Source organism: Phoenix dactylifera, chromosome 9 (assembly GCF_051530095.1).
Source record: "Phoenix dactylifera cultivar Ajwa chromosome 9, Ajwa_hap1_PhDact_Kaust_v1.1, whole genome shotgun sequence".
Classification (NCBI taxonomy): Eukaryota; Viridiplantae; Streptophyta; class Magnoliopsida; order Arecales; family Arecaceae; genus Phoenix; species Phoenix dactylifera.
Window position 1 is genome coordinate 12,700,001 of NC_143198.1, and position 13,379 is coordinate 12,713,379.

Genomic DNA, 13,379 nt, shown 5'->3' on the forward strand with positions numbered 1-13,379 from the left:
CACAGATTAGAGGGATCAAACAATTACGGATTTGATATCTAACCTAGCAGTAGATTGCAACGAATAATAAACTAGTAGGCCTCCTAGTAATTAAACGAAAACAATCATGAAAATATGCACAGAAGGACATTCGACATCAAAGCATGAATTGAACAATGAAAACAAATTCAGATCTCACAGTTTTATTGATTCCGAGGCTTCTGTTTCCTTAGACCAATAAAAGCTTTAGCCATGCAGAGCCATGGATGCAAACTTCCAAGGAGAAAAGAGAAAGAGGAGTCCGCCAAGAGAAAAGAGAAAGAGCCCCCTTTCTTTCACCTTTATCCCTTCCAAAAAAATCTCCTAACAAATATTCAAATCTGACTAATTACGAAAAATAAAATAAAGTCCTAATATAACTGGGAAAGTGGTGTTTCCAGCTGGGATTTTCGTGCATCAAATCTGGAAACTTCTGAAAATTGACCGAGTCAAATCCACGTATTGCAGCCTAAGGACGTGCAGCAACTTCAAGACCAATTTTGACCTTGATAAAGCCATTATCTATCAAAACTCAAAACATTAAAGTTGTAGAGCGTTTTCTTGGCATTCCACAGCATCTTGAATCATCTCAATCAAAGCTCAGATGAGAAAGTTATACTTAGATTACGAAGCAATATTGAAACTATCCAAAATCATCCAATTAGCTTCGTTTTGTACTAACGCTTCCATTTGCATCCTAAATCAAAATATAAGAATAATGAGTACATTTAGGCATAAAATAAGTATACAAGACTAAACATTAAGAAAGAAAAATATGACATTTTGTATTCTCATCAAATTCCAACTCAACTCATCAGGGATCATCGACCATTAAGATAATCCCTGTGAGTCTCACCATCCACCAGTGACACCTGCAGCATGTAGTGGCAACCCAGCAGAATGAAATTATGAACCTGTAGGTGCAGTTATCGTATGATATAGTCCTTCTATTGTGGATCCCTACAGGACAGAGGTCATGGATAACTCATTAAAATCCATCATCTGTCATATATCAAGATTTATTCAACTTAAGTTCGAGAGTGGAAAACTTCTTTTTCACTGTACATACTGCCCTGGCCGAAGTCTTACGAACTCAGTCTTATAAATCACATAGGATCACTCCTTATCTATCAAGATCAATAAATTTCATGTAGGTGTATGCCCTACTCCTACAGTGAACCTAATGCTTCCAATCTACACTACAAGGACCTATATGGCTAGAGACCATGTATACGTGCAGTCAAACTACAGCAACCTCTCTATGAATAGCTGAAATATCGCAGGTCAAAGGACCAGTCACACTACTGCAACATCAAGTAAGTCACTGATAAGTGGATAAATATCCAATTGACTTCTTGCTTTGGTCACGCTCAGTACCCTTGTTCTCTAACAAACACCTGCACTATCACTTCAGTGTCCCTACACTGTGGACTAGAGACTCCACATCCATAAGAAAAGCGATCTGTGCACTGATCTCATCGGATCGATCACCATTCTCGTGATGATCCATCGATCAGGAGCATTTAGAAATTAACCACCAATGATACATGGTTCAAATTCTCAATTCTTGAGAATATGCATCATCATCTTATTAATTCCTTGGACGATTCGTAGACACATACACAATATGAATAAAAAAGATGCCCATTTATTATTCAATAATAATAAAGTTAAGTACAAAATTATATCTCAGAATTAATAATATGTCAGCCAGATTGGCTTCTAGGACATAAATCTAACAATCTTCCACTTGTACTAAAGCCAATTAGTCATATATCTAAATCCCATCTTCTCAAGGTGGGCTTCAGTCTTCTGCTGACTTAGCTGCTTAGTGAATGGATCCGCGACATTGTCCGCGAAGTCTGTTGGGAATTGTATCCTAATAGTCAATCGTCAGCATATTGATGATTGAATTTTGTAAATGAATTGACAAATTAATAAAGTGTTATTTGTCATTATTCATCATTTTACATCTTCAAATGAACTCTTATATGATGAAGTCCTTAGAACTTATTAATGATAAAGGAGGATTTATCTTCGAGTCCTTAAACCAGTTCGCGACCAAATGATATGTTGTTACTAGGATGACAGTATTATCGAGATTAGGTCATTGTGTGACATATACGTTGGTTGTGCTCTTAACCAAGGAGTGTAAAGACACTGGTATGCCACACAGGTGAAGTGTAGGAGTACATTTCACTGAACGTGGCTAATTCCGGAACGCTCTACTGTCAAGAGATGTTTCGAGTGGATATGGCTATAAGTTTGGCCCTCTGACCTGAGACCGCAACCTGTGACTAGCAAGCAACTCATTGTACTTTGGTACTGGACTAATTGAATTTCTAATTCAGTGACGGAAGGTCACTGGGTGCAATCAAGTATTTGCGTAGTCAGTTGTGAGTCGAGATGGAATTGACCCCTCTTGGAAACAGGAGATAATGTCTTGTGATTAATTTAGCAAAACCTTGACCAGGATAATCCCAGTGAGGAGTCACGGGATATCTAAAGTTAATCACATAATGGATGTACTAATTATAGGGTTGACAGTGAGCTCTAAGTCATCCTAGCATTAGGAGTCAAAGGAATTGAATTATACAGTAACCATAGTTCAGGATTCCAGAATATTTGCTTCGCATATATTCGGCCTATCCGGACGTCGGATACTATTGCTAGATGGTCACATCGATTAGTGTAGGAAGTCGTTCCTATACTACCGGCTTAGGTTCGAACCTATGAGGTCACACGCATAAAAAATTCCTGATTGATCAAGAAGGCTGATGAATGATTAAGAATCATTCAGGGATAATTTGGTCAATTCGATTGTTAAATTATCTTATAAATAATTAAAGTAATTATCAGAGGATTAATTAGTAATTAGATTGCTAATGAACTCAATTGGATTGAGTAATTAGACTAAAGATGAGCCAAATTGAATTAGATTCAATTCTGGGCTCAATCAGGATTTTTGACCTGATTGGATTAGGTCTGAATCAAGAAGACTTAGGTTGACCAAATTAAATTAGATTAAATTTGTGCTTAATTAGGGATTGACCTAATTGGATTAGGTTCAACCCATGGTAATTGGATCATTCTAATTGTTAGGATTTAATTAAATTAAATGGGTTTGATCTGAAACTGTTCGGATCTTGAAATCCACTTGTCACATATCCATGCATGGTGCCATAAATTGATTTTTAATATGATTAAAAATTAATTTAATTTATTTAATGGTGCCATGGGATACTTGGCAACATTAGAGACCTCTTTCATCATTAGATGGGTCGAAATGGAGAGATAAATTCATGAAAACAATTGGATAAGATCAAATTCTCTCTCTTCATGGCATATGTCATCCTTATCTTTATCTCACTTCTAATTAAGGTTGAATTGCGAATTTAATCACCACAAAATCACCACGTGACCCTCTAATCTGATTGGGGGCATGGAAATTTCGAAATTGAAAGAGGGAAGTGGCAACATGATGAATGGTTTAGATTAAATCAAGCTTCATCATGTAATGGCACATGAACTTGAATTTTGAATTCAAAATTCAAAACCCCACAAAATTCTTCTCAAATATGGGATGGTTGGCATGAAGTTAGAGGGGATATCAACATTAAAAGGACCTCCATCAGTTGGCGGTCGAATTCAAGAAAAAAAGAGAGAAAAAGAAGAAAAAAAAAAGAAAAAGAAAAAAGAGGAACCCTAGTTCATGCATGAAAAAATTCTGCATTCAATCTAGCCGACTTCTTCCTCCTCTAAGTCCATCGCACCATTAGTGTTAGGGGTCCCTGATAAGAGTCTTTAGATCAGATCTAAGTCCTTTTCAATCCCTATAAACCTTTCCTCCAAGTTCTTTCAAGAAGGCGGATCAAAAGTTGATAGCGTTGAAAAGATCAAATTTCAGCCTCAAGAAATTCTGCGCAAGCTAGCACTTCCGCAGGATTGGATCTCTTCAGAAACTTCGCGTGTACTTCTCGTAGAGGCCATTTGTGTGCGTGGCTGCGAAGTCAAGGATCAGATCCACAACTTTCATCCATCATAAAAGGTATTAATCTAGCATTAATCATTTATTATGGTGTCAAGATATAGGTACGATTCCCTGAGGTTTTACCCTCTTTTGGGGCTCCTCACAGAGATATCTCCATAATCCATTCGATGGATATTTGGAGATTAATTGGATAGTGTTCTTAAGTTTCAAATCTGATAGTTAATTATGCATGAAAGTTTTAGCATAATTGTTTAAACGATTCCGGCATAATCCTATATGTTCTTAAGGTGCTGATTTCTAGATTTGATCTTGTAAGCATGCATGAATTAAATTGTTTGATTCGGTTTTTTCACTGCATTTTGAAACTTAAAAAGAACTACGTATGGCTTGATCCCCCTTATGAAGGGGTATGTAGGTAATCCGATCAGGTTCAGCCATAGTTTTTTTTTAAAAAAAAAATTAGCATGCTTAACACCGAAGAACCTAGGATTCACTTTCAGAGTCTACTCTCTGCACCTCGACATATTTCTTCTCGAGGTAATCGCGTATGAGGTGAAAGCACCGCTCTATGTGCTTGGACTTCTGATTAGACCTTAGCTCCTTAGCAAGAGCTATGGTGCCATTATTATCGCAGTAAAATGTTATGACATCTGATGGCATTACATCTAACTCTGCAATAAATTTTTTGAACCAAAAGGCTTCCTTTGCAGTTTCAGAGGCGGCGATATACTCAGCTTCCATGGTAGAATCAGCAATGGTCGGTTGTTTGGAACTTTTCCAATTTATCGAACCACCATTGCACAAGAACACATATCCTAATGTAGACTTTCTATCATCAATATCAGTCATGAAGTCTAAATCTGTGTATCCTTCTACCTTTAACTCTGATCCCCCTTCAAAGACCAAGAACAAATCTTTAGTTTTTCTCAAGTACTTAAGAATATTCTTTACAGCTGTCCAGTGCTCCTCGCCTGGATTCGACTGATATCTGCTAGTGACACTCATAGCAAGGGCTATATCAGATCGTGTACATAGCATGGCATACATGAGGCTCCCTATTACCGAAGCATAAGAGATCTTGCTCATGCATTGAATCTCTTCAGATGTGTTGGGGCACATCTTCTTGGAGAGATGAATCCCATGCCTAAGGGGTAGAAGACCTCTTTTTGAGTTTTCCATGCTGAACCTTTTCAGCACCTCTTCTATGTACATTTTATGTTATAGGCCAAGCATCCTTTTAGATCTATCTTTATGGACCTTAATTCCTAAAATATTTGATGCTTCCCCAAGGTCTTTTATGGAGAATTCTTTAGACAACCAGACCTTGACTGAGGTTAGCATGGGAATATTATTTCCTATTAGGAGGATGTCATCCACGTCCAATACGAGAAACACGACAACACTCCCACTAATCTTCTTGTAAACACATGGCTCCTCTTCGTTCTTGATGAAATCAAATGTTTTGATCGCATCATTGAAACGAGTGTTTAAACTCTGAGATGCTTGCTTCAGTCCATAGATGGACCTTTGCAGCTTGCAGACCTTGTGATCTCCACACTAGAAGTGAAATTCTAAGGCTGCTCCATATAGATATCTTTATCAAGGTATCCATTTAGAAAAGTAGTTTTCACATCCATCTGCTATATTTCATAATCATGAAATGCTGCAATGGCAAGTAATGTTTGAATGAACTTCAGCATGGCTACAGGTGAAAAGGTCTCCTGATAGTTAATGCCTTCATGCTGACTAACTCTTTTGCCACTAGTCTTGCCTTATAGGTCTCTACCTTTTCATCTAAACCTATCTTTGTTTTGTAGATCCATTTGCAACCAATAGGTACAATACCTTTTGGTGGATCCACTAAGGTCCAGACTTGGTTGGAATGCATGGAGTCTATCTCTGACTTCATAGTTTCCAGTCATTTCTCGGAATCGATGTCTAACATCATCTCGTTGTAGGTATTGAAATCATGTACATGTTTCCTATCTCCCATGAGAAACATTTTCTCAGTATCCTCTATAAGCATACCTAAGTATCTATCAGAAGGATGGGAGATCCTACTAGATCTACGAGGTGGAGGAGGCTCTACATGTACTGACTCTATGTGAATAGGTTCTGTTAGGTTCCATGACTCATTGCTTTTCAGAGATTCTCTCTTCAAGCTCAATTTTCCTCATACTGTCTCTATCAAGGATAAATTATTTTTCCAAGAAGATAGCATGTCGGCTCACAAAAACATTGTGATCCTCTGGGACGTAAAAATTGTATCATAATGACTCTTTAGGATATCCAACAAAACAATCACATATGGTCCCAGCATCTAACTTGTCCGCCTGTAGTCGCTTGATGTGGGCCGGACATCCCCAATTCTTGAGATGACCAAGACTCGGCTTCTTACCATGCCATATCTCATATGGTGTGGTAGGAATGAATTTAAAGGAAACTCTATTCAATAAGTAAATCGTGAAAAATAAGGCATCTCCCCAAAAAAACAAGGATAAATCAGTGAAGCTCATCATGGACCGGACCATATCCAATAGAGTCTGATTTCTCCTCTCTGACACCTCGTTGAGTTAAGGTGTACCCGGAGGCATCCATTGTGAGACTATGCCATTTTTCTTGAGATAGTTCCAAAATTTTCTACTAAGGTATTTCCCTCCTCGATCTGATCGAATAGCCTTAAAAGTTTCTTTAGTTTGTTTTTCTATTTTATTTCTGAACTCTTTGAACTTTTCAAAAGCTTCATATTTGTATTTCATAAGATACACATACCCATATCGTAAAAAATCATCGGTAAAGGTAATGAAGTATGAATAATGACCCCTGGCTAGCACATCGAATGGGCCACATACATCAGTGTGTGCCAGGGTAAGTATCTCGGTGGTCCTCTCCCCATGTCCTACAAAGTGTAATCTGGCCATTTTTTCTTGAAGGCAGGATTCACAAACTAGATATGACTTGAAAGTCAATGAGCCTAAAAGCCCATCTTTCTTCAATTTGTTCATTCTGTCCTCTCTAATATGGCCAAGTCTGAGGTGCCACAAATACTTCCGGTTTATCTCATCTTTAGATCTTTTGGATTCTATGGCACTTACTACTTGCTTAGATACATTCATAGATACATCCATATGTAAGTGATAAAGAATGTCAATCATAAAACCACGTGCAATCAATTTATTTTTGAAATAAATAGAATATCAGTCTTTGTCAAATGTAAAAACATGACCATCCTGTGCTAAACACGAAACAGAAATCAAATTTCTGCCAGCAACAAGTACATAATAACAATCTCTAAGCATCAAACTAAAACCAGACGGTAGTCGCAGAGGATAGGGCCCACAGCCACAGCAGCAACTCTTGCCCCATTGCCAATCCGAAGGGTTACTGCACCTTCCGCTAGCCTTCTACTTACCTTTAGATCCTACATCGTAGTGCACAAGTGAGCACTAGAACTAGAATCTATAACCCAACTAGAAGTAGAAGAAACAGTAAGATTAGTTTCAATAACGAGCAAGTCTAACATATCTTCTGAAGGTGTGTCTGCCCTTTTGTTCTTCAGGCTCTCGAAATATGCAGGACAATTCCTCTTCCAGTGGCCGTTGACATTGCAGTGGAAACATTTTTCTTTGTCATTAGCCTTTTTCTTTTGAACTTTCTTCTTTGGCTTTTTCTCTTTCTTCTGCTTCTTCGTAAACTTCTTCTTCTTCCAAGTAGACTTTCTCTTGAAAGTAGAAGCCAACTTAGCAGCAAGAATAGGGCCCCTTGAACCTTTCAAGGCCCCCTTAGCAGTTTCCAACATATTCAACAATTCAGTCTTAGTGCATTCAATCTTGTTCATATGGTAGTTTACTATAAACAGTCCAAATGAATTAGGAAGGGATTGCAGGATCAAATCCACTTGCAAATCCTTGTGCATGGTCATACCGAGCTTCTCAAGCTCCTCTAGGTCCTTGATTATAGTCAAATAGTAATCATGGACAGACTGTCCCTCACTCATCTTTACATTGAAGAGCCTCTTAGACACTTCAAAGCGTGCTGTGCGACTTTGCTCACTATATAACTCTTGCAAGTGTGTCAATATGTCCCTAGCAGTCTTCATATTCTCATGCTGGCATTGGAGTTCATTGGACATGGATGCCATGATGTAACACTTGACCCTAATGTCATCATCCGTTCATTTATCATGTGTAGCATGCCGATCATCGGTCGGACGTGTTAGTAATCTAGGGATATCATTGTCGGTATATAGCCAATTTTCTCGCAGCTCAAAATAATTTTCAAGTTTCTTACCCAGTCTTTATAATTGGTTCCGGTCAGTCAGTTGGTCTCGAGAATTCGGATCAAAGGGTTAGAAGCTGACATTGTAATCTGTAGAGAGTAAAGATTCTAGTTAGATTTTATACTTGATCTTAATTTGTTCTCGGAACTTTTAAAACAAATATACCTCTCACTATTTCCTCGAATCTCTCACACTCCTCAAGTAGAGAAACGAAAACCCTTCGTGACTAGAATTTCTAGTAGATACTGCAGTCCCACCGATTTACACACCATCTCACCTAATAGTTATTGACGACACATAAAAGAATGAGTGTACAACTCTTGTATAATGCTTCTCTAGTAAATTGCAGCGCTATCTGGTCTCTAAGTGTTGCCCAAGGTGACAAGCCAAGAGGGGGGGGTGAATTGGTTTCTTCTAAATTTTGGTGCTTTAAACGTTTTCTTAATTAAGTGCGGTGGATGCTTTCTTAAGCTATTTGAGTGAGTTAAACTAACGCAAGAGTAGAAGATGATGCAAGAGTAAATGAAAACACAAGCACAACACAAACACAACAATATATAGTGGTTCGGTGCTCTCCTTAGCACCTACGTCCACTCCCCAAGCGTCCCCTTGGGAATTCACTATAATCTCGCGGATTACAGTTGGATTGTGTGGAGTGATTGATTAAAACCCCATTTGATTTTGATGAGCTCAAAGCATTTGAGTATATCTTGTGATTACTAATGAATTCAATTGAGTGTTTCAGTGAAAATTCTGTCCAAGTGTCTCTAGAATTGGTTCATAGTATTTTGGATAAGTTAAGAAGTCTGCTGAACCAAAGTCTGAGACTCGAGTCGACTCCCGAGTATCACGAGTCGACTCCAAGCGTATCAAGTTCACTGGCACGAGCTCGAGTCGACTCCAGACTAGTACGAGTCGACTCCGACTGAGAATAGAAAGAAGAACAGAAAGCCTCATCTCAGAACCTGTCAACGAGTCGACTCCTGAAGTGCGCGAGTCGACTCCAATGATCAACGAGTCGACTCCAGGGTAGAAAGAGTCGACTCCAAGAGGTACACAAAGAAAAGTTAGAGAGCAGTTTTCGAGTCTGAGATTCGAGTCGACTCCCAGACAGCTCGAGTCGACTCCAAGACAAGCTTCACGTCAAAAGGCAGAAGACCAACTTTCAGAAACTGAGAGCCGAGTCGACTCCAAGGAAGTTCGAGTCGACTCCAAGACTGGATGAGCCAAAAGACAGAATCGGGAGTTCGGGCTCTGAGATTCGAGTCGACTCCAAGGACAGTCGAGTCGACTCGAGTGGACAAAATTCAAAATTGGATCCACGGACTTCAGTGGATGAGCCGACTCCAAAATTGCCAGGTCAGCTCCAGAAGTTGGCGAGTCGACTCCGGGTCAAGACGAGTCGACTCCCAGTCATGACGGCAACTTTAATTCAAATTTGGAACAGTTGCCGAGTCGACTCCGGAAAAGCTTGAGTCGACTCCCGCTACAGCCGAGTCGACTCCTGATCGCGCGAGTCGACTCCAACCCACCAACGGTCATATTGTCAGGCTGCGCAGAGTGTGCAGAACGGGCAGAAAAAGCAGTGTAACGGCTAGTTTCCGTGGGGGTTGGCTTAAATAGCCACAGAAGACTGTAGCAAGGTAGAGAACATTCATTCCACGCCAACTAATCAAGGATTCAAGCTCTGCAACGTGCTCTTCAACGAAAAAAGGGAAGATCTGCATTTACAGCTCCACCTACATCTTCCCAGCAATTAAAAGCCTTCTCCTCCAGCATTCAAAGTCCTTGATCAGAACAAGATTAGTGAGCTGAGGTAAAGAGTTGCGTCTTAGTCTTCTTCATGCTTCTCCTCATCGGGAAGCATCTCGCTTCGACTACACATTCGAGAGGAGACCGGAGTTCAAGAAGCCATTCCTCTACTTCAGCTTAAAAGCGTTTGAGGGCTTCTAAACTCCTCTTTTGATTATATTGTTTTACATCTGCTTTTGAGAAGCTTATTCTCCTTTCTTTCTATAACTTGTATTTACTTGGTTCAATCGGGGGATTGAATCAAGGGGATTAAGGTTGGTTGGTGAGCCAAGTTAAAACCAACGTGTGTAAGGGTTTGATTGTGAGCCCGGAAAAACAATCGGGGTTGGTTCTAGTCGGTGAGCCTGGAAAAACCGACCGAGTTCGTTGTGAGCTCGTAAAACAACAAGTTTGGTTGTGAGCTTGCAAAACAACCAGCTGTAATCCAAGGGGGTTATAGTGAATTCCCAAGAGAGACTTGGGGAGTGGACGTAGGAGCAAGGGGTAGCTCCGAACCACTATAAAACTCTGTGTTTGCATTGGATTGTCTCTTCTCTTCTTCCTCTCACATCACTCACAGCACTTAGCATTAATTAAATAACTTGCAATAGTTTTTAATTAATCATCCTTAAAGTTTTAAATATCTAAATTAATTTAAAACCCAATTCACCCCCCCTCTTGGGTTGTCTATCTGGGCAACAGATTGTTTTCCGGGCTCACAATCCAAAAACCTTTGTTGGTTTTACGGGCTCACCAACGAACCTATACACTTTGGTTTTCCGGGTTCACCAAAAACCTTTGTTGGTTTTGCGGGCTCACCAACTAACCTTTACACTTTGGTTTTCCGGGTTCACCAAAAACCTTTGTTGGTTTTGCGGGCTCACCAACGAACCTTTACAAAGTGTTTAATAAACAAAAGGAAAGATTCAAACTCCTAAATGAGCATATGAAACAATATAAGCTACAAGGAAGAGTTAGAAAGTATTTATCGCTTTGAAGTCGCTTTGCTCTTCTTTGTCAAGGATGCTTCACTCTTTAAGGGGGATGGAGCTCTTGATGCCTCTTTGAATCTGCTCAATCCCTTTCTTTGATTCTTGAATGAAGCTCTTGATGAAGAAGATTAGGGCACTTTTGTATTCTTGGGTACTCTTTGATATTCCACTCAAAAGTTGTTCTCTCTGATGAATAGTGCCCCTTTAAATAGCTTCCCACCTTCTTAGGACAAGTCCCAATGGTTAGATTTGAAAAACTAGCCGTTACTCACCTTGGGAAGGACAAAAAGTACAGTTGCAGAACTAGCCGTTACTGTTCAGCCCGTGTTTGGGTCGGCTCAACCTGTCCTTGGGTCGACCCAACTTTGCCTTGGGTCGACTCAAACATTCCTTGGGTCGACCCTCTCAGAAACCACAGAAACTTCAATTTCAGCCTTCCTTCCCATGGGTCGACCCAACCATTCTTTGGGTCGACTCAAAGTCCACTTGGGTCGACTCAACTTCTTCTTGGGTCGACCCTCTCAGTAATTCCAGAGAACCATTTTCTGTCTGTCTTTCTGTCTTGCCTTTGGGTCGACTCTCTCAGGGTTTGGGTCGACTCAAGCTTGGGTCGACTCAACCACTGTTTGGGTCGACCCTCTCAGTAAATCCAGAGAGCATTCTTCAGTTGTGTTTTTGAGGTTCTTCAAGGTTGGGTCGACTCATGCTTACCTTGGGTCGACCCAACTCACTGTTCATTTGTGCCATTTTTGCAGGAGTGTGCCAAATGATTTCTTGATGTGCCGGGGTCGACCCAATCAACCTTTGGGTCGTCTCAATCCACACTTTGCTGCATTCTCAAGGTTAGATTCATTCAAATGAACAAGGTCATGTATCTATTTTCAATTAACCAAATATACTGAGAGTAATGAACTTATAAATGAAGTATCAACTTAACTTATAGCATACTCTAGATAATTGCTTGTTAATCATCAAAATAACACTATCATCCTCAATCTCCCCCTTTTTGATGATTACAAAATAAAGAGTATAAGTCTATTGATACTTGTCTTTAAAATCAGTTTATAAAAGGGATTAAATTGCTGAATTTCAGCTTTTCATATATACTTGTGAAATCTCCCCCTATATCATTCAAATGTTGCCAATTTGACTTTTTGAATTGCTCCCCCTTTCATTTATAATTCATTAGCAATGAAACTTCAAAAATTTGAGATAAACTCTGAGTTTTAGGTTATGTATCGGGGTGCGAGAGGTGCGTGCCAAATTCTGAATTTATATGTGCCAAATTCTGAACTTTGATGGAAATTTTTGATTTAGTCAATTTCATTGTTACAAATTGCTCCCCCTTAGATGTATAAGCTTTCTTATATGATTTTCAATTTGTTTGCCCATTTATTTCTCTTTTCTTTACATAACTTTTATCTTTATTTCTCCCCTTTTTGTTATATATCTTTACTTCTCCCAAAATTAATACTCTTTCTTTACTTAAATTGAATACTCTTTCTTTTCTTAATACTCTTTCTTTTCTTAAATACTCTTTCTTTTCTTAAATACTCTTTCTTTTCTTCTCCCCCTTTTTGTTATCATCAAAAATATATATATGGGAAAAGATGCAATAAATAATAAACTTCAAACTTCATTGATCAAAATAGGAACATTTTCATACATTCATGTCAAAAACAAAGACAGATACAATGTTCCTTAATCAAGATTTAAAGATATATAAGATAAAAACAAGATACATAGGAGAAAAGCAAGATACATGTGAGAACTAGATATCTAGCCTAGGCTCTAAACATAGACGCTAAGATCAGCCTAGGGGGAATCTAATGGCTGGGATCTAGTCCTCATCCTCCTAGCATACGTGGCGAGGGGAGGTCGACCACTCCGAAATCCGATAACTGCTTGTTGATCGAGTCAATCGAGCCTGGTGAGACTGTGTCTGGCGTGGAGCACGACGAGCGGGATGACTCTGTGCCGATATCTCTGACTCAACAGCCTGTGGCACAGATGGTCCATGTGTCTCTCTCTCTCTCCGGAGTGCTCCTATCTGCTGCCTCAGATCACTGATCTCAGCAGACATGACATCCAACCGGGCGTCCAATCGGCTCGTGAGCCCGTCAGTAATAGTCCTCGCCTGAGCTGTCATGAGCTCTGTCATCCTGCTCCAGAAGTCATCCGTATCTGTCGGAGGAGCGGATGACAATGGTCCAGCCTCTGAGGGTGCAGTAGGATGATCCATAGGCTCCTCATCCTCATCCTCTGGTGCCTCTCCCTCTGGTGCCTCACCCTGATTGCCTGCACCGGT

General features: G+C 39.7%; 1 pseudogene; it reads right to left on the minus strand.

Moving 5' to 3' along the window:
- LOC149752842 (uncharacterized) overlaps positions 1-6,785 on the minus strand; it is a 9,497-nt pseudogene extending 2,712 nt beyond the window's left edge.
- Positions 6,786-13,379: the final 6,594 nt, after the last annotated feature.